The following is a 12,724-nucleotide window of genomic DNA, read 5'->3' on the forward strand; positions in this document are numbered from 1 at the left end:
ATATGGTTTAATTTTTGTACTTTTAGTGATTACCGCAGGAAGGCGGTTCTCAGTTATTGATTTTTTAGCTCACCTGTCACAAAGGACAAGGTGAGCTTTTGTGATAGCGCGGGCATCCGTCGGTCCAGTCAGTTGCGTCGGTAAACTTTTGCTTGTGACACTCTATAGGTCACATTTTTCAATGGGTCTTTATGAAAGTTTGGTTGAGTGGTCTATTTTTTATCAATTTACAATATTTGATTGATCTGTTTTACAGGTTCACTTCTGAAGAGCAGGCAGCTACAAAATGGAAGGTCAACAATCAGTATACTTGAAAGCAAAGAAAGAAAACACCAGAAAATATAAAAAGACAGTAGTAAAGGGAACTTTAATAAAAAATAAAACTTTAAGGATAGGAATTCAGGATTTATTTAGAAACTAAATATATTTTGAGAACAGCAGTGTTGACTAGAAGCTCTGTTACTTTAAGAATTAATGTGATATCACATTGGTTTTGTTATTTGTCGAGCCCGCTTCGGAAAGCTAAGACATAGTTGTCCAAATGTTCTATTCGGTGTATGTGCAAGTGCGTGCGTGGCGTCGTCCGGAATTGTTTGTCCGGACCATTAATTTGGCTTGTCATGGAGCAATCTTGTTTATATATGGGTTGAATGTTAACCTCAGTGTGACGGGAGAAGTGTCATGCGCAAGCCACAAGTTCCTATCTCAAAGGGCAGATCCACTTTACAGGTCAAAGGTCAAATCAAAAAAGGACTTTGTCGGAGCATTTCTTCTTCATGCAGGGAGGGATTTTGATGTAACTTGGCACAAATGTTCACCCTAATGAGAGGAGGATGTCATGCGCCCTAGGTCTAAGGGTCAAGGTAACTTAGCGGTCAAAGGATACAAGAATGACTATTTGTCTGGAGCATTTCTTCTTCACGCATGGAGGGACTTTGATGTAACTTGGCAACAAATGTTCACACCGTGAGACGAGTGTCATGCGGAATGAACCTGGTCTAATGTCAAGGTCAAAAGTCAGATACAAGAATGACTTTTTTCTGGAGCATTTCTTTTTGATGCATAGGAAGGGATTTTTAAGTTACTTGGTACAATTGTTCATCATCATGCGACGGATGTGTATGCATAAGATCTAGATTACCTTCCCTTGGTGTTACTATAATAGCTTACTTTTGAAAACTTGTTTATTTACTGTCGTGGAAAAGATCAAGGACTACTTTTCTGTAGTACAACATGCAGGTTACATCAATTTTCAGGTGTATTTTGGACGATCTCTGCTGATGCTGATTTTTGTTTGTTGAATTTTTTTAGCTCACTGTCACAAAGTGGCAAGGGGAGCTTTTGTGATCGTGCGGTGTCCGTCGTCCGGTGCGTGCGTAAAGTTTTCCTTGTGACATCTGCTCAATAGAGGAGTCACATTTTTCATGGGACTCTTTATGAAAATGGGTCAGAATGTTTCATCTTGGTAAATTGTAGTCAAGTTCGAAACTGGGTCACGTGCACATCAAAAACTAGGTCAGTAGGTCTAAAAATTGAAAAACCTTGTGACCTCTCTAGAGGCCATATTTCAATGGATCCGTCATAAAAATTGGTTCAGAATGTTCCCGTGATTGATATATAGGTCAAGTTCGAACTGGGTCCAGTGCGGTTAAAAACTAGGTCAAGTTGGTCGAAAAATAGAATAAAACCTTTGTGGACCCTCTTAGGAGGCCATAGTTTCAAAAAATCTTCATGAAATTGGTCAGAAATGTTCACCTTGATGTATCTAGGTCAAGTTCGAAACTGGGTCATGTGCCTTCAAAAACTAGGTCAGGAGGTCTAAAAATAGAAAAAAACCTTGTGACCTCTCTAGAGGCCATTATATTTCACAGGTCTGCATGAACATGGTCAGAAACGTTCACCTTAATGATATCTTGGGTCAAGTTCGAACTGGGTCACGTGCCGTCAAAAAAACGAGGTCAGTAGGTCAATAATAGAAAAACCTTGTGACCTCTCATAAAGGCCATTTTTTTCATGGGATCTGTTGAAAGTTGTGTCTGAAAGTTTATCCTGGATGATATCCTAGGTCAGGTTCGAAACTGGGTTCACGTGCGGTCAAAAATCTAGGTCAGTAGGTCTAAAAATAGAAAAAACTTTGAGACCTTCTCTAGATGCATATATTTCATAAAATCTTCATGAAAATTGCGTCAGAATGTTCACCTTGTGATATCTAAGTCAAGTTCGTAAGGTGGGTCACGTGCCGTCAAAAACTTAGCAGTCAGTAGGTCAAATAATAGAAAAACCTTGTGACCTCTCTAGAGGCCATATTTTCCATGGATCTGTATGAAAATTAGTCGAAGTTCATTTGATGTTATTAGGTAAAGTTTGAAAGTGGGTCACGTGCCATCAAAAACTAGGTCAGTAGGTCAAATAATAGAAAAACTTGTCGTGACCTTTCTACAGGCCATATTTTTCAATGGATCTTCATTGAAAGTTGGTCTGAATGATCATTCTTGATAATATCTAGGTCAAGTGCAAAAGTGGGTCAGTTTGCCACTCAAAAACTAGGTCAGTGGTCTAAAAATAGGAACCCACCTTGTGACCTCTCCTAGAGGCCTTACTTGTTGAATTGGATCTCCATAAAAAAGTGGTCTGAATGTTTTATCTTGTGTTATCTAGGTTCAAGTGTGAAACTGGGTCAACTGCGATCAAAAAACTTTGTCTGTAGGTCTTTGAATAGAAAAACCCTTGTGACCTCTCTGGAGGCCATACCCTTGAATAGGATCTTCATGAAAATTGGTCAGAACAGAATGTCACCTTGATGATAGTCTAGGCTCAAGAAATGGGTCACGTGACTTAAAAAAACTAGAGGTCAATAGGTCAAATATAGAAAAAACCTTGTGCCTCTTAGAGACCACATTTTTTCAAATGGATTCTTCATGAAAATGGTCAGATTTTTATCTTGATATATTAGGTCAAGTTCAAAATGGGTCACATGAGCTCAAAAACTTAGGTCACTATGTCAAATAATAGGAAAATACGGACGTCAGTACTCAAAAACGGATCATTGTGGGAAGAGGTGAGCGATTCAGGACCATCATGGTCCTCTTGTTAAATTTTTTTTTTTTAATTTTACGTTCTTGTGCGTTACTGTAAATAACTTATTTGTAACTTTTGCAATCTTTTTATTTGGCATAAATGTTTGCCTCATGAGACAAGAGTGTCATGCACAACTCCAGTCCTTTTGACAGCTGGACGGGCTCTGACATATTGGGCATCTGGTTCTCTTATTTTTCATGTGAATTTTAAAGAGACTGTTCTATTATACCCCATGTAGTAAGCTGGTTCTTGTCTTTTCAGTCAGTAGGTTTTCATGGCTTCCAGATGATAACTCATGAAAAGCTTGACCGATTTTAATATTTTTTGGTAACATAGTTACAGGTCAAATTCGACTTTGGGGTCTCAGTAGGTCAAAGGTCAAGATAACTTGCAAACGCTTTTGCCTGGGGATCATAGCTATTGTAACACAGGTTGTAACATGATTAAAATACAGGTTGTTGAACTTTTGAGTTATAGATCAAAGGTCAGTCCAGTGATTTTGAAAAAACAGTTGAACCGTTTCCGAATGATAACGAGACCTTGAGCCTAGGATGATAAAGTTTGGTACACCAGGTGTCACATCATGAAATACAGGTCAAGTTTTACTTTGAGGTCTGTAGGTCAAGGTCCAATAAGGCAAAACAGTGAAATGTTTTTTCAGGATTATAACTTGAGTATGCTTGAGCCTAGGATCATGAAAATTGTTAGGGAGGTTGATTATGACCAGCAGGTGACCCCTAATGATGTTTAGGTCACTGGTCAAGGTCACACTGTACCCGGTTCTTTAATATGATGCACGGAGGGGGCACCTGGGGTCTTCCTCCACCATTAAACTGGAAAGTGCCATTTGAACCTATCCTGTGTCGGTGTGATGTTAATCTTCAAAACATAAATAACGGTTCTTTAAAACGGTTTTTGGACAATAACTTTAGGATGCTTGGGATGAGAAACACAAAATTTAGTACAAGGTTGGTCGACCAGCAGATTACCTGTTTGATTTAGAGTTCCAAAAGAGTCAGGATGACCCGGAACATTTAAACCTTTTCCATACAATCAACTTGAGAACACTTGGGCGGAGGATCATGAAACTATGGAGATTGAATTGAGGTCATTAGGTAATAGCTCAGACAAGCTGCTTTGTTATTGGCTTAGTTCTTTGATAAGGCCTATTGTGGGGGTATAATTCGTCACTCTGTGACAACTTCGCATTTCGCTTCACTGAGCACAATGTGCTCAAGGTGAGCTTTTGTGGTCTCCTGTGTCCATTCCGTGTCAACAATTTGCTGTTAACTCTAGAGGTCCACAATTTTGATTAATCTTTATGAAACTTGGTCAGAATGATACCTCAATAAAATCTTGGCAAATGATTGTTGGGTCATCTTGAATCAAAAACAGGTCACCAAGTCAAATCAAAGGAAAGCTTGTGTAACACTGTAGAGGTCACCATTTAAGACAATATCTTCATGAAACTTGGTCGATTGTTAATATTATGATCCATAGATCAGATTAAAAATCTGGGTCAAGTGGGACGTCAAAAAATAGTTCACCAGGTCAAAATCAAGGGAAAAAGCTTGTGTTAACACCTAGAGGATCACAATTTTGGCCCAATCTTAATGAAACTTGGTTCCAAAATGTTACCCTCAATAAAATATGGCAAGTTTGATATTGGGTGTTCTAGGGTCAAAAAACTAGGTACATGTACCAGGTCAAATCAAAGGAAAAGCTTGTTTACACTGTAGTGGCCACATTTATGGACCATATTTGAATGAAAAACTTTTTCCAGGAATTTAATATTGATGATCTATAGGCCAAGTTAAATCTAGGTCAGGTGGGATTAAAGAAGGACCTAGGTCGCTAGGGTCAAATCAAAGGAACAGTTGTTAACACTACAGAGGCCACATTTTTGACTGCATCTTCATGAACTTAATCAGATGTTAATTTGATGATCTTTCAGTCAAGTTTGAATCTGGGTAATGTGGAGGGGTCAAAACTAGGTCACCAAGTCATATCAAAGGAAAAGCTAGTTAACTCTTTAGAGGCTTCATTAATGATCATATCTTAATGTACTTGGTCAGAATGTGATCTTGATGATCTTTATGTCAATATGCCAGGTGAGGGTTACAGGGCCATCAAGGCCTCTTGGTTATTTGGTATTGTTTGTAAGAGAAAATGTACATTTTAGAATAAGATTACAGCAAGTCTAATTTTCTTTATTTTTGACAATACTTATTTCAAAGCTGACTAAAGCATCGTAGAATGTTATTAAAAGTTGTTTTTCACAGTTCAGGCTATTTCATGTAAGGATAAAACATATTTTGTGGTCTGTGATCATTATAAATGTGTATACAGATAAAACGTTAACAACAGTTTGGTGAACAGCGTTATTCAATAATAAAGTGTAATGCAAGTCTTTTTGATGTGTATTAAAAGCAAAAAAATTAGGATTTGTTTTACGAGTTAATTTCAGCATTACAATTAACCAAATAGAAAAACAACCAAGCTGCTCAAGAAGGCTCATATGGTCTCATAGACTGAGCTCTTAACCTGCCGTGGTGCAAATAGATGGTTTAATGTGTGTTGTTAGTCTTGTTAAACCGTGAGTGTTGAGTTGCCCAACTAGTAACTTTTAAGTTTGTATGATTTTAGCTCACTGAGCACAGTGTGAGCTGTTGTGATCACTTAAGTCTGTCATTGTGTTCTCAACCAATTTGCTATGCTTAATAAAACACCCTGTAGACAGTTTTTTTTAAATGTTAAAGGTGATGAGTTGAAGACTGATCGATTCCCGATTGAGGCAGTGCCTTATTTCATATTATTCTTGAAAATTGTTGCCTCCTGTTTACCAGGTTTTTATGGTCTTTTAAGTCTTACGAAGAACATATTCGTTAATTTCTTTTATGTTTGTAATAACGAAAGATAAAAGTATCGTATGATTATCTAAAAACGGGATTACCGTTCCAAGAATGATGTTGATTAAATATTTGCTGGAAACGTAAGTGGATTACAGATGAAACAGTACTTTAGTCGTTTTAGTCGTAGTGTAATGTTTTTTTTTTTTCATGCAAGAATAGCAACAATAAACGTTTGCTTTGCAGATTAACGTCATTAAAACGTGCATATCCCTTACACTGGAAATGAAAGAAATGCTGCTTATCAAGATTTTATTGTCAGACTTGTACACGTTTCAGCCTGTCAAACCATGGAAACTGGAGGGATGTGTGTAGATTAAAACAAAAAGGAACGGTATTCGGTAGTTTGAGTGGTGTCACCACTTTACTGACCAAAGGTTTACGGATGGAAAAGAATGTACGTTAGCACAAGCAACTTTTAAGGTAGATATCTTCCCGTATACTGTATACTGTTTTCATATGGATGACAAACAGAAATAATTTCAAACCTATGGTATAAGAAAAAGTAAACTGAAAGTAATCAAGAAAACAGCAAAGTTTTAAGTTTGAAAAGGACCATTAATCTTACAAAATGCAAGAAAGAGAACTACGGTTGAATAGTTTGTTTCTTCTACGTCAGTCGAAACCTTTTTTACTATTTCATTTGTTACCAAATTGTCACCATAGTAAAAAAACTGTTCTTTTGTTATCAGGATAACATTTGATAAACTCCTTCGAGATTCTACAGCGTTTGTGTCATACAGACATCTACACACAAGGCGCATGCTTGAAGGTTCAGATGTACCTTCTCCGATAAATTACCGAAATATATGGATGTTTTTTATAGGAGATAGTCCCAGTAACGATGGATGGTGTAAGCTTGATAGCTATACCTTTTACTCTAAAAAACATGAAGTTTTAAATAGTACACACTGCATATATGTATGCATAAACACAGTAGAATGTGTACCACCACTAAAACCTGGCTGTTTTTAAAAAATCAAATGTTACAGTATGAAATTTAATTATGAATGTAGCTCTATTGCAGATTTTGTTAAAATATTTAGTAAAAATAAAATACATTTGAAGGTTTTATACATTTTGAATTAATATCTAAAAATAAAATATTTTAGTGAAACATTGCCATTGCATATCTTTAAAAAATGCTTTTTAACAGAATAAAGACGTGTCTTTTGTTAGAAGATTGTGTGTGTGTGTGTGTTCGGGTTTAACGTCTTTTTAACAATTTTTCAGTCTATAACGACGGTGTCTACTTGTAGCCGTGAGCACAATGCCCCAAATTTATAGTGCTGCCTCACTGGAATATCACGCCGTAGACACGTGACATGATACCCCACCTAGTCACATTATACTGACACCGGCTGACCAGTCCTAGCACTATCCTCTTTTAAAGCTGAGCGCCCAAACGAGGAAGCTGCTAGTACCATGTTTTTACGTCTTTGGTATGACGCGGCCGGGGATCGAAAACCCCCGACCCCCTGCACTCGAAGCGGACGCTCTACCACTAGGGTACCGAGGCGTTAGAAGATTTGAAAATTCTGTAATGATAGTTTTTATTTTTATTATTTTCAGCGGGGGACTTGGTGACACGGAATATGAAACTGAAATTCAAGCCGTTAGCCAAACAGTGGCTGTATGCTAACAACCCTGAACAGAACGGACTGCAGGGCTCAGCTACTTTATCAGTATAATATCTAAATATTGAAGTTATAAAAAATTACTACGTAAATTTTAGATAATAAAATGTATATGAGAAACACACTAAATTTTTCAACAAAACTGACTGTAAAATTTAAATAAGAAATAAAAAAAATCCTTCGTTTCTATGAAATATTGGGGTCTGAAGTATTGATAAAGCAAAAAAGAAAAAAACATTCACCCCATATCCAAAAGAAAATACAAAAAATAAATCATTAGTGAAGTAAACCGTAAAGCGCTTCATATTCGATTTTAGTTTATACTTGACAATTGTTATTTCTGCTTCCATTCTTTCGCACTTCAGGCCAAAGAAAGATTACTGATTAATCTTCGGTTCCACTGCATCATTTTTATCGTAGAAGATGTTTAGACAAAACTGGAGTTTCACTTTTCAAGTAGTTTTCCGATTTCTGGTCAATGAAAAACAGATGTTTATAAAGAACCCCACGTAAAACTCTTATTTCATTTTGTTTCACATAAGATAAAACACTGTTTCAATTCAGTCAAGAAAATCGGTCTAGTGGTGGTCACGATTAGTTCTAGTAAACTTGGTCCGACTGCATTCATCACGTTAGGTTTTACTGTTGAAACCGATCCCTATAATGACAAGCCTTTTCTTATGTTACTGTCTTAAGATTTTTACAATGTCAAGAATGTTCAGCATGGCCAATCAATGTAATGTTTCGAATACTTATTTTGTAGAAATGTTCCAGTATTCAAACGGTCCGAAGGAAGCAAATGCCCATGGAAGGCGATCCACAGGCAGTACGCAAGTCAGTTGATTCACGGGGAAAAAGATTCAAGAGGGAGCAGATGCCCATGGAAGGCGATCCACAGGAAGTAGGTAAGCATGTCATTTGATTCACGAGGAAACAGATCCAAGAGGGAGCAGATGCCCAAGGAAGCAGATCCACAGGAAGTAGGTACGTAAGTCAGTTGATTCACGGGGAAACAGATCCAGGAGGAAGAAGATCTACACGAAATAGGTACACATGTCAGCAGATTCATGTGATAATAGATCCGCAGGACAATAGATCTGTGGTAAAAGTAAATCTGCAGGAAAACAGATTGACAGAAAAGTAGATCTGCAGGTTAGTAGATTCCCAGGAAAATAAATCTGCTAGAAAAATAGATCAAGAGAAAAGCAGACGGCAACATCCATAGGAAGGTAGAATCACTGGAAAACTTAATCACATGGAAAGCAGATCAACAAGTGCTTAACAAATAAAACCAATGTGTTCAAACGTTGCACTTTATATTTGCTATAAAGTAGTGCAAATTTGTCCGCCTTCCTAACGTTATAGTTTCAGTTGCACTGGCAGAATATTCCTTCATCGGAAATGATGTGCTTTCGATATATTACCCCTGGATTAGAATTGTATTTGCACAGAAAACGGTGCAACAGACAAGGTTTTGCTAAACTACCAATTTAGTACAAAGCTGCGAGAGCTCATTCAGAATAAACAAAAAATATGGCTGTGCAATTAAATTTTCACACTAGTTGTCCATATCAATTTCAAATTTCCAGAAAGCAATTTCAATCAAGCGAGTTTAAAGCAAGTAACCAAGACAACATTAAAGTGGATTTTAAGGGGGAATGGTACTTTGTCAAAATTTAAGATTTGCTAATAGTCGTATATACCAAAATAAACTTGAAGAGATTTCAAAATTGTATCATCATCTTTTAGAGCGATAAACATGCGTATGATGTTACCATGACGTCGCAAACATGACCCGTTTTCGCGCTTTTTACGTCCGTTAATGGTAGCACTAAAATGGTATAAAACTCGATACTACAAACGTATTGTTGGCGTCAATGCATTAGATTATATATCAAACGACAGAATAAAGCAATTTCTTAGTGATCATTAACATGAAAAGGTATTTCCTATCCGAATTTTCGAAGGAGGTTCGAAAACAGACATTTGGTTGTTTAAGAAAATTCAGGAAAAAAATCGCTTCTGATCCATTTTGCAAAAAAATGGCCCGTGGAATTTTTGCCAATTTTTTGTATGTAAAAATTCATTATGTTGTTAATGGCTGTGCCAAAATAAAAAAAAGTTCACCGAAGCGTTTTTCTAGTACAACCGTTTGAATTAGAGCATTGTGTCGCAATAAACAACGTCGCTTAAGACATGACGTAAGCACGTGAATATTTACATTATTAGCCTTATTTTTACACCAGTGGCTGCAAAGATGGTGCTCTCCATACATATGTGGAACTATGCTTTCTAGCGCCTGTATTAATTCAGCTTCTCCTTTTTCTTCAAGATTTATTGAAACTCACTTTGCACTGGAAAACAAGCTTGCAATGGAAATTATTTTCTATTGTTAATTGTTCTTTAAAAAAAAATATTCAGGACAATTAAAATGTAGAGTAAAAATATGTTTGTACATCAGTCCAGAATTGCTTGCCTCTTTATGCAATTGAGCACGAATATCGGGCTCCATAGCTTTTACAGAATTGCTCCATTTTTTTGGCATCTGTGAAGTTGACCATATTTAATTGTTTTCGTGTAAACTTTGATAAGTTTTCACACAGTTATTGTTACTTTCAAACATTACATATGTTGCAACAATATTTGTTACTTATTTATAAACTTGAACCCATATAATAAAACAGTTATTGACTGTTAAGCCATCGGATATGATGTGATATTCAACGGAGGAGGACAATATTGACCTCTTCCAGTGAATACCATAGCATATCCAATGGCTCAAGGGTCAGTAATAATATAATTTTCAAAACGAAATTAACATAAATAATTGACAAAAAACTCAATAAAAATATTGCTCTTTTTCACTCCAACTTTCAGAAAATTATTAAAGTTATATAGCAGTCATAGATAATTATCACTCACACGGGCGTGTTAAATTTACATATATATTATTTATGTATGTGTATTTATTTTATGTAATAAGTTGCTTTAAAACAAACATAATATTTTGATGGCAAATTTATATTTATAGATAGATTTATTGATAATATTTCTTTAGTACTAATATTTACGAGATTATCCCATTTTTGTCTTCATGCAAAAATATAGCCAAGGGAGACAAACAGATACTGATTAAGTACGGCTGTGATAGGGAATCGATCTTACCGATTTTCGTCGCGAAGCGACGAAAATCGGGATCGAATCCCACTACGGTAACATACGAGGGTATCCAAACAACACATACTATCCAAATAAAAAAATATGGAGTTCCGGTTTAGACCATGGGCGTGCGACGACCCCGATGAAATTCGGGATATCACGGTCTTCGTTAATGTTAATAAGCGTCCGTCAGATCAGTAGGCGAAACGCAATATCCGCACAATAAGATGCCTGCGACTCGAAAGAATATTCAAAGTAAGCTGATAATTTTGTTGCGTCAGAAGCTAATCAGCCGGTAACGTGACTACAATGATATAGTTTGTGATACAAACATGCTTTTTTCAATACGAGTAGCATTTTTAAACGGCGCTTTTTTGAAATATTTATTTTTAGGTGGAGTGGATACACGTTACATGGCCCCGCTTTTTGAAAATTTGAGGAACAAAAACATTCCCCCAACGAGTTTTCAGCTGGGGAAATGAGAAATGATTCCCCCTTTGTGTCGCTTTTCGATCTTTTAAATTTTTTCCCGGTACTTTATTTTCTTGACTTTTTTGTATCAGCCTAATAAATTTTTTAAAAATTAAAGAAATCCGTGTTTTTGCGGCAGACTTTTTAATGGAATTATTACTTTAAATAGAATTGGACGGCATCCTTAGAGCTGGCATGGTTGGATTGTTGATTTTTTAGAAACGTGGGGTAACTAATTTCCCATTGATAATAATAAGTGAAAAACCCCCCCCCCAAAAAAAAGCTAAAAATTCCCTTTTTTTTTTCATTTTTTTATTCATCTTTTTAAAAATGGGCCTTTTAATTTTATTTCTTAAGGTCACTGCTGTTACACAGTAATTTAAGGTGAGCTTTGATTCTGCCGAAAAGCTGTGCTGGCCCTAAATTAGCTTTAGGGAATCGGATCGGCTTATAGAAAAATTTTTAAACCGGCTGGTAACATTGCCCGTCGGGCTTTCGACAAAAACAAATTTTTTTTGAAAAATAAAAAGTTTTCTTTAAACTTTTTCATCTGTTCTCATGACACAAATTAAAATAAAATATTGGTCCCTTCATTTTTGTAGAATTTTTCCTTTTTTCGATTTTTATGATGTAATTTTTTGAAGTAAAAAAAATTATGTGTTTAATGCTTCTTTTTGTATTGGGTTTTTTTCTTTTAAATTCCACACTCATTTGCACTGGAACAATGATCTATTAGACTTCCTGTTTGCACGTGCAAATTTAAACGTTGAGATGCTTTGTAAGGAAAAAGGGGCGCAGACTGAAATTTTCGGTCGATTTTTTTGGATTTGAAAATACTGTTTACTTGTCGTATAAACAACCACATTTTAAATAAAATTGATTGAAAAACCCACATTTTAAAAAAAAGTCAATCTAATCCCTAAATTTGTATTCAAAAATACCCCTTATTGCAGTTCTAAAACTTCTGAAGCTGCTCGATTATTTGGTCGAATTTGGGGAAAAAATTGAATTCAAACTGTTCCATAAATGAAAGGTTTTAAAGGGTTTAGTCGAACCAAAATCTGCGAAGATGTAATTACTTTCAAAAATCACAGGGCTCAAATTTTGGACTCGCTAAATGCAGTAAATTTTTGGGAAAGCAATTTTAAGTAAAAATTTCCCCAAAATTTTATTTTGTAATAAAATTTAATGTAAAATTGTTGCGGTTTTTTTAAATGTTTGTAGATTCGTTTTTATTTGCGATAACAGAAAACACACTCTTTTTTGGTTGCCTTTTTTTTTTAAATGGATTTGTTTATAAAGAAATGTAGGGTCTATTTTAAAATTAAATTCGAACGAGGCTATCTTAAAATTCTTTCATGTATAAGTGAATCGCTTTTTTAAAATATTGGTACAAAAATTTGCCTTGCCGTGTTTCCCCAGTTTTTTAAGTTACGCCATCAATGATGCTTTCCCAAATTATTTAAAGGT

This window comes from Mercenaria mercenaria, chromosome 1 (genome assembly GCF_021730395.1).
Source record: "Mercenaria mercenaria strain notata chromosome 1, MADL_Memer_1, whole genome shotgun sequence".
Lineage (NCBI taxonomy): Eukaryota > Metazoa > Mollusca > Bivalvia > Venerida > Veneridae > Mercenaria > Mercenaria mercenaria.